Source organism: Apis mellifera, linkage group LG10 (assembly GCF_003254395.2).
Source record: "Apis mellifera strain DH4 linkage group LG10, Amel_HAv3.1, whole genome shotgun sequence".
In the NCBI taxonomy this organism is placed as follows: domain Eukaryota; kingdom Metazoa; phylum Arthropoda; class Insecta; order Hymenoptera; family Apidae; genus Apis; species Apis mellifera.
In genome coordinates, this window is record NC_037647.1 from 791,563 (window position 1) to 806,345 (window position 14,783).

A 14,783-nucleotide genomic window follows, 5' to 3' on the forward strand; every position below is an offset into this window, starting at 1 on the left:
AAGTATTAACCCACTTATACGAAAAACCATAGTTTAAAGATATAGCAAAAATTAAAAATTTTTAGGAGGTCGACCTCCTTCGTATCATGTTCTCCTAATACAAATCGAGTTTTTGGGCAAAATTTTTCTTCGGTCCCGGAATTTCGAAACTTTTTTTTAAATATCTCCTTATTATTCGAATATTAAAAAATGTTTCAAATAAAAGTTGAATGGTTTGAAGGGCTATATCCTGACGCTCTCGTTTTTTTAGTAGGTTGACCAATAAAGAATTTTCAAGCACAACTTTATTTTTTTTACCGATAACATGTATTTTTTAAGCACCAATCGATGGAGCATAAAATTTCCTATAAAAAAGTATTAACCCACTTATACCGAAAAACCATTAGTTTAAAAGATATAGCAAAAATTAAAAATTTTTAGGAGGTCGACCTCCTCTCGTATCATGTTCTCCTAATACAAAGTGGAATTTTTGGACAAAAATTTTTCTATCGCTCAAGAAATTTCGAAATCTTTTTTCTTATATATCTCGTTTATTATTCAGAATATTAAAAAATGTTTCAAATAAAAGTTGAATGGTTTAAAAAGGGCTATATCCTGACGCTCTCATTTTTTTAGTAGGTTGACCAATAAGAGCTTTTCAAGCACAACTTTATTTTTTTTACCGATAACATGTATTTTTTAAAGCGCCAATCGATGGAGCATAAAATTTCCTATAAAAAAGTATTAACCCACTTATACCGAAAAACCATTAGTTTAAAGATATAGCAAAAATTAAAAATTTTTAGGAGGTCGACCTCCTCTCGTATCATGTTCTCCTAATACAAAGTGGAATTTTTGGACAAAAATTTTTCTATCGCTCAAGAAATTTCGAAATTTTTTTCTTATATATCTCGTTTATTATTCAGAATATTAAAAAATGTTTCAAATAAAAGTTGAATGATTTAAAAAGGGCTATATCCTGACGCTCTCATTTTTTTAGTAGGTTGACCAATAAAGAGCTTTTCAAGCACAACTTTATTTTTTTTACCGATAACATGTATTTTTAAAGCGCCAATCGATGGAGCATAAAATTTCCTATAAAAAAGTATTAACCCACTTATACCGAAAAACCATTAGTTTAAAAGATATAGCAAAAATTAAAAATTTTTAGGAGGTCGACCTCCTCTCGTATCATGTTCTCCTAATACAAAGTGGAATTTTTGGACAAAAATTTTTCTATCGCTCAAGAAATTTCGAAATCTTTTTTCTTATATATCTCGTTTATTATTCAGAATATTAAAAAATGTTTCAAATAAAAGTTGAATGGTTTAAAAAGGGCTATATCCTGACGCTCTCATTTTTTTAGTAGGTTGACCAATAAAGAGCTTTTCAAGCACAACTTTATTTTTTTTACCGATAACATGTATTTTTTAAAGCGCCAATCGATGGAGCATAAAATTTCCTATAAAAAAGTATTAACCCACTTATACCAAAAACCATTAGTTTAAAGATATAGCAAAAATTAAAAATTTTTAGGAGGTCGACCTCCTCTCGTATCATGTTCTCCTAATACAAAGTGGAATTTTTGGACAAAAATTTTTCTATCGCTCAAGAAATTTCGAAATCTTTTTTCTTATATATCTCGTTTATTATTCAGAATATTAAAAAATGTTTCAAATAAAAGTTGAATGATTTAAAAAGGGCTATATCCTGACGCTCTCATTTTTTTAGTAGGTTGACCAATAAAGAGCTTTTCAAGCACAACTTTATTTTTTTTACCGATAACATGTATTTTTTAAAGCGCCAATCGATGGAGCATAAAATTTCCTATAAAAAAGTATTAACCCACTTATACCGAAAAACCATTAGTTTAAAAGATATAGCAAAAATTAAAAATTTTTAGGAGGTCGACCTCCTCTCGTATCATGTTCTCCTAATACAAAGTGGAATTTTTGGACAAAAATTTTTCTATCGCTCAAGAAATTTCGAAATCTTTTTTCTTATATATCTCGTTTATTATTCAGAATATTAAAAAATGTTTCAAATAAAAGTTGAATGGTTTAAAAAGGGCTATATCCTGACGCTCTCATTTTTTTAGTAGGTTGACCAATAAAGAGCTTTTCAAGCACAACTTTATTTTTTTTACCGATAACATGTATTTTTTAAAGCGCCAATCGATGGAGCATAAAATTTCCTATAAAAAAGTATTAACCCACTTATACCAAAAACCATTAGTTTAAAGATATAGCAAAAATTAAAAATTTTTAGGAGGTCGACCTCCTCTCGTATCATGTTCTCCTAATACAAAGTGGAATTTTTGGACAAAAATTTTTCTATCGCTCAAGAAATTTCGAAATCTTTTTTCTTATATATCTCGTTTATTATTCAGAATATTAAAAAATGTTTCAAATAAAAGTTGAATGGTTTAAAAAGGGCTATATCCTGACGCTCTCATTTTTTTAGTAGGTTGACCAATAACGAGCTTTTCAAGCACAACTTTATTTTTTTTACCGATAACATGTATTTTTTAAAGCGCCAATCGATGGAGCATGAAATTTCCTATAAAAAAGTATTAACCCACTTATACCAAAAAACCATTAGTTTTAAAGATATAGCAAAAATTAAAAATTTTTAGGAGGTCGACCTCCTCTCGTATCATGTTCTCCTAATACAAAGTGGAATTTTTGAACAAAAATTTTTCTATCGCTCAAGAAATTTCGAAATATTTTTTCTTATATATCTCGTTTATTATTCAGAATATTAAAAAATGTTTCAAATAAAAGTTGAATGATTTAAAAAGGGCTATATCCTGACGCTCTCATTTTTTTAGTAGGTTGACCAATAAAGAGCTTTTCAAGCACAACTTTATTTTTTTTACCGATAACATGTATTTTTTAAAGCGCCAATCGATGGAGCATAAAATTTCCTATAAAAAAGTATTAACCCACTTATTTACCTTTTTACATACTGATGTTGCAAATTTTTGTGTTTGCAAAAATCATTTTTTATCGTTTTTCTTAAATATAAGTGGATGGAATATGGAAGGAATATAGGTGTAGGAATGTTCTTTAAAATAAAAAACTCATTTATTTTTCGAAAAATAGTTTTTATTGAATTTAATTTACAATTAATGATACATAGTTTTTAATTAATAATTGTTTTAATTACATTTAGACTACTACTTGTAATATGGTATGGTATATTAAGAGCATACTCTCTTTTTTTATACTTAATACTTAATTTACTTAATTCTAAAGGATTTGAAGGAATTTAGGTTTAGGAATAAATGTTTTTTAAATAAAAAACTCATTTATTTATTAAAAAGTAACATTTATTGAATTTAATTTACAATTAAAATTACATATTTCTAATGTTAATTTACTTATATTTGGTCTTGTATATACTTATATTATTATTCATTGTATTAAATATTCTTCGAATAAAAGTTGAATGGTTTTAAAAGCAATATTCTCGTGCCTTTACTTTTTTCGTAGATGAACTCGTAAGAAAATTAAAAAGGTCAACTTTGCTTTGTCAAATGAAATCATATAATTTAATTAATCCTTCAGTCGATATATCATGGTATTCTCTGTAAAAAAGCATCAAACCATATAGCAAAATACTATTAGTTTAAAAGTTATGTGGTTATCATATACACATACTTACCACGATTTTTATTGAATTCAAGACTTTCGAATGAAATGTTAAAAAATTCGTACATTTTTTTCTCTGTGAAAAAATCCAAAAAATTTTCATTAAAAACTGTATTATATTTACATTTCTTCCTTATTTTCGATTCTCAAATTTAGCTTGTCCAATATAGATACAGTATTTCTGAATCGTCCACTATAACAAAACGAAGAGAGAGAAAGAAGACAGATCGTGGTTGAAAGGAAAGGAAGGAAGTCAGCGGAGGAGAAAAGGGAAAAGGCAAGGAATCACCTTTTGCTTCCCACGAGATTTTGCGTCTCGCGACCAACCCTGGGGAAACGATGGAAACAGAATCAATTTTACGGGCGGGCGGGCATCGATGCGCCGCCGATTGGCATCGATCCGATCGAGAGATCGAGGTCTCGATCTTCGGGAAGACTAGAAATTGCCCGCCCGCCTTTTCTTCCGGTTCTCGTTGACGAGGAAGCCGCTTACTGGTTGGTCCACGGTCCAATTTGCGGCCTTCTCCGGTTCCCTGTTTCGTTGTCCCGAAGAACCGATGAGATTCGTTCTTTTGGGGAATATATCTGGTATCTGGAAAATATCGTAGTATCGTAGAAAGGAAGGAAAGAAAGGAAACTCGAGCACCGCGAGGAGAATGTGTATTTGAGGGAAACTCTGTTCGAGTCACGTTCTGATACTGGATCGCACCCCGTTTCCCTTTGTTTTAAGAGTTTCCTGTTACTTTGTTCCATCGCTTACGGGGATGCTCGTATTATTCGCGATTTCGAATGGAATTGAGGAGGAAACGAGGTGAGATTCATTTCGATTACGATGAAGCGGTTTAAGTTCGATTTTGAGAAATGTTGGGTTCTCGTAACAATGTTTGGGAAAAGGAGAAAGGGATGTTTCTTGTTTCGTTGGTGAACTTGGATGGAACTTTGATATGGCTCTTTTGAAATTGAAGAATTTTATTGCGGACTGTGATTGAAATTCAATCTCGATTTGAAAATTTTCAAATTTGAACATGTGTTATTACGCTTGAAAAAATTCTTATTACTCGTGATTAATAACAAAATATGCTTAATCTTTTACTTTATTACAAAATGTCAAGAAACATATGAAATACCATTGAAAGATTTATTTATATCATAGCAATAAATTTCAAATAATCTTATTCAATCTTTTGTATGTAGTAAAGAAAAATATTGTTTGTTATTTTGTACAAATAAAATTAATTTCTAAATAAAAACTTGAAGTTATTCGCTTTTCAATATTTTTATACTTTTAACAAAATTTAATAATCTATAATTTAATTAAAAATTTTAATAATTAATCATATATTTCACACATGCAGATTAATAATTTATATATTATGATATATATAATATCTTTATTTTTTGCTAAGAAATATTTACATATTGAACAATTCTTGTGCGTGACAAACGATTGAAAACACAGTGAATATATATAAAAATACAAATTATTAATATGCACGTATACCTTAATAATCAATAAAGAAATAAATTAATAAAACATAATAGTTAATGTAATTTATTACCAAATATCGGTCAGGATTTTAAATTTTACTGAATACACGAAAAATAATGAAAATTGCGATTTTAATTTTTTAAACGATTGTAGGATTGTATTTTATTCACAAATGGAATTCCACGATTAATTTCTAACGAAGATAACGTTCAATTTCACAATTTTGAACAGAAATTATATTGTAAAAAGACGAGATGTTTAAAAATGAGTCAGAGGGAAACGAGTCATTTCCTGTATCTCGCAAATAGGAAGATTGAGGAGTAATTTATTTTTCTCAGCTCCTCGCGAAACGTCAGGAAATCAGTTTTTTGACGGGGTATTGCACGCAAGAGGTACGAAGTGCAAACGAATCCAGGCTGCAAGGCGCCATTTCAACGAGCGACTAACGACAGCCACTTTAACGACGCCCATACCGCTCGAACGGTTATTAATTACGAGGCAGCGGGTTTTCGTGTTCTTCTCCGCCCCCGTGTTGCTCCGTGTCGTGTTTCCCTCGGTCTTTCGACAGCGAGGACGACGACGACAGTGCCGTTTTCGAGCCTTACCTTCGTCACTCTCCTGTCCACCATCGTGAATCGTTCACTGTTTCACTGTTTTTATTTTTTACTTTTGTCCACTCATCGACATCGTAATGGCTCGATATAACTTTGTCACCTTTGACGTGCTTTATTGTCTGCAGATGGTTGAATTGAAAAGAAAAATTGCAGACAGATTGGATTCCCTTTATACAGTAAAAATCTGTAATATGTACACAAATCTGATAATTTTGATTTTAACGAAATATTATGCGTGAGCAGAGCATAATGAATTATGTATAAATACCTTTATTCGCGAATCTCTTTTACAACAGGATAATAGAGAGTTAAAGATTAAATATTTCTTTGTATAAAAAATTCTATTTATCTCGCATCATTACAAGATTACATAGGCATTCTATATTCTTCGAGTATTAATTTCATTTCCTTACTAATATTCTGTTAAAAAAAAAATTATTCGAAATGTAATTCTCTATATATTTAAAATTTAATAAAAATATTATTCAAAACACGAAAGAACACTAAAACTTTGAGAATAGAGAATTTCATCCTTAAATTTTCTATCAAAGAAAAATAATTAAAATTAGAATTATCAGATTAGATAAATTTCCCTATAATATAATAAATGATCAATTTCATGAATTACTGCACATAAAATAATCGAAAATATAAGAAATGGAATTAATAATATAGAATAGAGTACCTGTAGAAAATACCAATTGATTTTCTGATGAAGATAACGTAGTTAATATTCTTTCATCGTTATAAATGATAATTCAAGTTGTTTGATTGATATTCGAAGATTTAATGATATTCAGAGAGTTGTTTCATCGAAATTCCTCATGATACCATTGCACGACCGTCAAGTGAAATACCATATTCAACAGAAGGAATTTAGTATGCCCCAAGTTTGAGCGAGATTACGCATTGGAAACGAAAAGGGTCGAAACGCGACGAAATTTCAAAGAGGACCGATAAAACTTGGACTCGTGGATCCCTGTCCGACGAGTCTGGCTGGGACGAGTCACGATTACAGGTACACAAAGTTTGAAAATTCGATATTGTAATTTCGGATAAAAGCGATTACGCGCAAAGCGGGGCATGGATTCGATGTTTAGCCCCGTTTTACTATCGATCACCCGTACACAATTAAGGGAATATAATATCGCTGGAACGAAATCAAGCCCTCTATAAAATTTGCCCTTTTGCCCCCTCGAATGCCCTCCCTATAAAATTAAAAGCTTTCCATCTAATTGCTATAACATCGAACACGATTACGCTCTAATTCTCGACAAATGTGATCACCTATGAAATTCCGCTTTATAATCATCCCGTTTCACGTGAACTGCAAAGCCTCTCAAACTCGAACCATCCAACCATAAAACGTAAAAAGCAATTATTGCCCCCTTTAAACGAAGAGAATAAAAAGGAAGGGGGGAGGAGGAAAGGAAGAGGAAAGAAAAAAGGGAAAGAGAGAGAAAGAGAGAGAAAATGATATAAAAAGATTCTTGATCAGGGTTTCGTTTCACGTTCGAACGACGCTCCTTTTGTTTCCATCGTTTTGGAAACGCTCGAAGGAAAAGAGAAGTTTTCCATCGCGCATCGATCACCGCAAAACTCGAAGCAACTTTTTCAAGAATCCCTTTGAATTTCTTCCCCGTTGCTTTTCAGTCAGTTTCGACTACACAGAGAAAACGAGCTTTCCACCCCCTCCTCCTTTTCCATCCCTTTCGCCCCAACACACAGACTTCCCTTCGATGAACGGTCTCTCTCTCTCTCTCTCTCTTTCGTCCACTTTTTTTTACATATCGTAATAGCTCAGACTTGCCGTCTTTGACGCCCTTTGTCGCGCATCAGAGGCGCGCGAGTTTCGAGGCATCGCTCTTCCTTGAAACTTTCTCATTCGTCAAATTAGAATTCGCCTTTCCGCCGGCGCGACGGCGACGCTCCCCGGAGGCTCTCTCGCTCTCCGTGCCCATTTCTCCACTCCTTCGTCGAGACAATGGATCAAAGGATCACACACCAGCCTCTCTCTCCTGGACCTTAAATTCCATCGTTGCTGCCCTCCCAAGGAACACGTCGCGGGAAGTTGTGTCGCGGCACGATTGTCACCGACTCATCCCTGAAGAAAGATCAAACGATCAACAGGACACGGATACATATATCTCGTTTGGATGCAGTGTCGTCAGATCTGCGATTCGTTATACTTTGAGCCGATAAATCATCGTGACGAGAGAAGGAATTTTTTTAAAAAAGTATGATGGAATTGGAAGGGGATGATCGTTATTAATTAATACGAATTATTTTTCTCTTCAATTGGATATATGTGGAAGATGAACGATTGGGAAATTAATGATCGGATTGTTGATACTCGTGCAAAATATAATAATAATAATAATATGATATTGAATCATTAATTACGGTATTTAATTAAAATGTACACATGTTAAACTATGTGTAATTTTATTAAGTAGATTTACTTATTATATGAATTGTTCGTTTGAAAAAGTTCAGCTGAAAATTTATATTACTTCAATAATAACATATTGCATATCTCCTTGTATCACTTTTATATATGCGAATAAACTATTTAGAATTTGCAGCTTTCAATATTATTATGTAAAATCAGAAGTTTATTTATTCGAAATATAATGATTAAATTTGTTATTTAATTATTATATAAATAAAATTAATATCGGAAGAAAAATATACAACATGTACACTCATATCGTTTGTGCAAACACGCGAAACGTGAAAAATATATTTGCATAAAAATTCGCAATCTAAATAATAATATTTCATCACATTCATTCAAAGGTAACGGAACAAAGGTAAAGTTGAATGTGGAGCTGGGAAAAATAGAGGAAATTGACGTTCTCATTAAACCTCTCTATTCTATTTTTTATTAAATATTTATTTGAAATGTTTATTGTAAACTATTATAAAAAGATTTAAAATTGAAATAAAGAATTGATTGTTATATCATATATAAATTTCGTCTTACTTTTTGATCAATCGAATATATTTATTTGTTCCTTCAAAGAATATTAAAACTTACTTAATTAGAATAATTCTTTTCAATTCTAATTCCTCCAAACCTTGTATTTCTCTCTCATTTATCTTTCACAAAGTATCATGAAATGACAGTATCACGAAAATGAAGATTAACTGCACGCCCTTAATAAAGCTATTGATCAGTGACTTCATCGGGACTCGGATTATTCGAAAACTTTGGAAACTGTAAATCCATCCATCGTCTATCCTAAGATATTAAATCCGTTCAATATCCTGGCGCAATTCTTCGACTGGTCCTCGTAAAGTCTTTAATGAGTATTATCGGAAATCTCGGACGTCCACACGTGGGGGTGAAGGGAGCGTGAAAGGGCGCTCGATAACACGGTCGGGTTGGCCCTTAATCGAAGCACGCGTCGCGACGCTATCGCTCGTGGTGGATGATATAAGAGTTTGATGTTGCACACCAATTCGATTGGCTCGTTCCAACGATTTAATGTACGACGAACGGCCACGGATCGTTTCTCACTGCACAACCGTGAAATCAATTTCGGGATCTGTCGCTGGTATTTGCCACTAGACCAGGATCTTGTTCTTTTTGCGTGGATCCGAGCCACTGGTTGGAAAATAGATCAATAGACGGAGGAGCGTGGCTGGATAAGTGGTTGAAATCGTGAAAAGAATGAATGGTATCGAAGAAGTGAAAAGAAAATGTGCGACATCTTTTAAAAATTTCATCTTGTTTGTTTTATTTTTTTTTTAATTTAAGATCTATGTGCTTGATGAAATATATTTTGTTATATTATAAACAAAATTTAAAATAGATTCTTAAACATTTTATGTTTGTATTTCAGATGTAATGAAATAATAAGTTCTACATAAGTAGAAATAAAAAATAATTCCATAATTGCACACTATATTAATATTAAAAACTATTTTATTGTATGTATAGTTTCTTAACTTCTTCAGAAGTTAAAAAGCCCTAGAAATATAAGAAATCTTTCTTTTAGAATCTCTAAACTAAGATATTTATTCATTAATAATAACATAATAATAAATATATATTTTATATTTCTTTTAGAATTATATTTCAATTAAACTATATGAAGAACCAAGCCCTAAAAAGTTAAAATTTCCACTAATAAAAAGAGAGAATAGATATCTAACCATTTCTTTCCATTTACTTTTAATCAATCTTCGTATCCTTTCATTCGACACCAGATAATCGTTAAAAATATCCTTGTCGTTCCAAATAATTATAAGATCTAATTTAAGGGTGAAAGAAAAAGCTGAAGAGAGAAAGAGAAGAAATACGGAGGAATGAATAAAAACGAGCGAAGAATTACCCGTAAGAGAGGAGAAAGAAATCAATCGAAAAGGGATGGGATAGGCAACAAAAACAAAGATGGAGGAGAGAATTGGGAGGAGCGGAAGGGAGAATGGGTGGGAGGTCCAGGACGGAATCAAGGATGGAGAAGAAGCGAATGCTTCGACTTATATAAGGCGACTCAATTAGGATTAGCCGGAGTCTTTAGGTCTTTGCTCGCTGATCTCCGACTTCGTCTCATCGGCTTAGGATTTACCTAAGGATCTTATTGGCATCGAGAGCGAACGATCGATACGCCCACCGTTCACGAAGCCAGGCTCACGAAGTCACGAAATCGTGATCTCTTCGTCGACAATGGGACATACGACGGCCACCTACCGTTCGTGAACGCCGGAATGACTAAGAAAGTTCAGAAAACCGTTTCTATCGAGACGGCTCCGTAACGTAACCCCCTCCCCCTTCCTATATTCCCTCTTTCAATTCGTCGCTTTCGATGAAGCGAATCTATTCGTGCACCGAGCCGCGGTAATTAAATCTGGTTTAAATCTTCTCCCCGACAAAAAACTTATCCCCGATTCTTGCTGAAATGATCGAAGTATCGGTCTCTCTTAGAAATGGGATTTTCTATAGGCATTGGAGGCGTGCCCCTGAATGTATGCTTCCGGATTAGACATAATCCGGCCACTTCCAATATTCTATGTTATTTTAATGAGCTGTGAAGTTGGATGCATTTAAAAAAATTCTATTTATGTAACTATATGAATTATGAACTTATCTCGTTTATAATTGAAGTTTTTTTTATAATATACATTAATTGGAATATTAAGAAGAAGATCTCTATTGCTATTGGAATACGATGAATCACACAATATATTTTTATATGTATTTTTAAAAAAAAAGATGAAAAGATTTTAATGAAAGTTTTTTTTAATAAAATTGAATGAAATTGATTACAATAAGTTTAACGTTCGATTGAAGAAACAGTATATAGGAGAATGAAAATATGCTTTTGCATGATAATAATATTAAACGCATTAAACAAAATTATTTTATATTTACATGAAATTTCTTAAATTGAAACAATTGTTCTTAAAGTTAAAGAAATTAATGCGAGATCAAAAGAAATTTATATTTAAAAAATTCCTGTATTCTTTATTCTCATTCTCTATTATATTTCTTGTGCAAAAATATCAAACAAAAAAATATCTCGAGTGATATACAGAATTGCGGCATACCAGAACAATAATTATTCCGCAGAGATAACTCGTGATCTCGTTTCGCAATCGAGCCCCATTCGAAAAGAGCAAGTTTTATTTTTTCGTGAATCGAACGCAGAATATTCGCAGTCTCTCGTGACGCTCGTTTTCCTATTGATGATACGTATACAGGGTGACACTTTTAAATTGATTCACTCGAATATTTTCCAAATTATCGATGACAAAGTGATGATTGAAAAAAGTTGAATAAGCGTAAAAGATCAAATTTATTTTCTTAAATGAAAATGTTGCAATTCATTCTATTCTCTACACAGAGTCACTTATAATGAAGAATCATTAGTTTAATGAGATATGTTAGTTTGTAAAACTTGTTGCACATACAAAGAAAATATAAAAAGATATCCATATTTTTTTTTTATGTAAATGATTTTCTAAAATTAAAAGTTAAAATAAATTAAAATATTTATTTTAATATAAATAAACAATACTTTCTTAGATCATAGATCTATATATACAATTAAACAAGATTTATACATACAAAAATCTACAGAATGCACACGGTATTCAAAGAAACACAAAATATTGATAATATAGTATACGATATCCTTAAAAAAAATTTCATTATATCCCGAAATCATTTGTCTAAAAAAAAAATCTTTTAATGTCATTAATAATTTCCAAAATATTGGATCTAAATGGGTCACCCTGTATACCGGAATCGTGCACACTCTTTCCACCTTTCCGCGGAACTTCTGACTGTCTCTTCCCCGCCCGAGAATAATAAGTTTCCGGCGATGTGACCCGTGAAAATCGAATACGCTTGCACCGGTTGCAGCGACAGCTCGGCCGACAAGGCAACTCCGCGTCCGGTCGACTCAGTTATGGAAATCCCTTCGGCGCGTCGGCTCATCACCACCCGCCCCGTTGTACCCGGCCAGTTCCCGCTTCCTGTCGTCGAATCCTGTTCAAAGTCAATCGCGAAATCTCGTTATATCGCATCTACCGTTATAACGAGAAAAATCGCGTTCACCGGACTCCGGCCAGATAATATCGAAACATTCTGATTGCTCGCGATACACGAGCCCCCGTTTTTCGTTTCGTGATTTCCACCCCCTTCTTTTTCATGGGGATGCAATTCGAACGTCACGTTTCGATCTAGCGATACGATACGTCGTATGGGATGGATTGGAACGGGTTGAATCAGAAAAGGCACACAGAAAAGACACACGATTGAGCGAGATTTGAAAATATTACTTTTTGGTTAAGGAGTTGCGCAAGAATTTAATTTTTCATCATTCAATCAGTTTAATGAGATACAAAGATGTAAATAATTTTAGGTAAAATATACAAAGAATATTTAGAAAGAAGAAAGATGGACATAAACGAATAGTTTTAAATGTTTTTAAGAAACAGAATATATAGTTGTCTAATATATATGAACACCGTTTTATTTAATTTAAATAAACGAATTAATAATCCATATACTATGTACACTCTTATAATATGCAGAAATTTATCTCAAAGCAAGACTAGAATTCCCAAGGATTTCAAGTAATTTACAGAACAGAGTCTAACCTAATCAACCAAATATATTTTCAACCAAACTTACTTGACTTCATAAAGAGTTTCAATTTCAGTTGAAAAATCACTTTTTCTCAACTCGATAATATTTAAAACAAGATTACGAGACACATAGCGTTCCACTCTCAATTATCAACAAAGCATTCGCTTCATCCCCTTCTGCGAACTCTCCACCGCCCGAAGCGCGGCGAGAAGAGAAACGAAAATTAAACCTGTCCAGCCTGTATCCCAAGTTCCCCAAACGCGATTCACTAATCAAGTTCACCGCCTCGGTCGAAGCGTTAAGAAGGCATTCGACGGTTTCCCGCACCGGAAACAAGGAGTTTGCATAAACGTGGCCCGAACGAAACTTTTGATCGAGGGTGGAGAAGTTTGGCCACGAGGAGGGTTAACCTTCCTGGGGGCACGATCGCGATTCGGATGAGGCGGAAAAGAGGGGATTTGCGGAGAGAAAGGAAAAGAGAGAGAGATAGGGAGGGGGAGGAAGGGGGAGAGTAGCTTTGCTTCATTGTTTGCCCGGAGCTCGATTACGGGTTAATAACGTTACCGTGACCCCTGGCTTCGTCTTGGCGCGCAACGCCAAGATTTTGAGGAAGACCGCTTTTGCCTCGCCGAAGTCAGCCGTATAAAGGATCGGCCGATCCAATTACCGGCCAAGCTAGTTTCTTCGTTCGTGCCTCGTTAACGGGTACGAAGTAAGCCACAGGTTGAGCTTAAGGCGAGTTCGTAAGACTTCCTTTGCATCTGTGGCGCGCGCCCCCAGCTCGAGTTACCCCGGAATCACACGCGAAAACTGGCCGCAATCGGACGACGAGCTCGCGGGAATTGCAGAGCTCGAGGATGTGAGATTTCTTTTAGGACGATTGGTTGAGGTGATTGGATTGGATAAAGGATTGGAAAGATTGAGGATCCTTGAAATGAATTTTGTTGAACAGTTTTTGAACAGAATTTTAATGAAATTGATGGTGGTTGTTTTTATATTTGATGTAGAATAAAGAGGATATCAAGTAGAAATAATTTCAAGAAAATATTGGGTTACTGATTGAAAAGTAGTGTATAATGGATTGTGAATGCATTTATGCATTTATAGAAAATTTAAATTTATGTAAAAATATATAAAACTATCCAAAATATTTGAAAAGTAGATTTCTAAGTATCTGTTTAATAATGGTACAAATTTAACGAAGCAGTTATTCATTAGAATGTTGAACTGTATCAACATATGATTCCATTTAAAAAAATGAAATTAACATTAAAATTAAATAATATCAAAGCTTCTTCTATATTAAATAACAGTTTAATAACAACTTTTGTTAGTAAAATTTGTTCATATCTTACAACAAAGATAATTGGCCATTTATACAATATTAATTAAATTCTATACGAAAGAAATCTGAAAGAATTTCCATTTAATTCTACTCAAAAGCAGAAAAACATTATTTCCACGTAAAAGCCTGTAGAAATCTCTATTCAATTCTACTTAAAACCATCAAACAAAAGAAGAAGAAGATCCGAATCTCCCCAAATTCCCGGTATATTTAATTAAAAGAAAGTAGCAGCGATTCCCAGCATCCGTTCTTCCTCAAAATTCACGGTACCAATTAACCCTCCCTCCTCCTCCTGTTCTCTCATTATTCCCAAGAACAAGCCCTGCCTAAAAAAAAAACGAAGAGGGAAGAGTAAGATCAACGATCGAATTCGAACCCGTCTTGGTGCGTTCTCCACCAAGAAGAGGCGAGGCCCGCTCGTATATTTTAAGGAAACGTCCGTGAACGGCGGAAACGTATTCCAACCGCGGAAACAAATCTCTGCCGGGCAAAAAACCGATCCGTGATTATCGTAACGATCTCTTCGTTTTCCTCGTGGAACGTGGGGCCCCCGGAAACCGACATTCCGCACCCAGGCCACGTATGTGGCGGCCGAATTTAT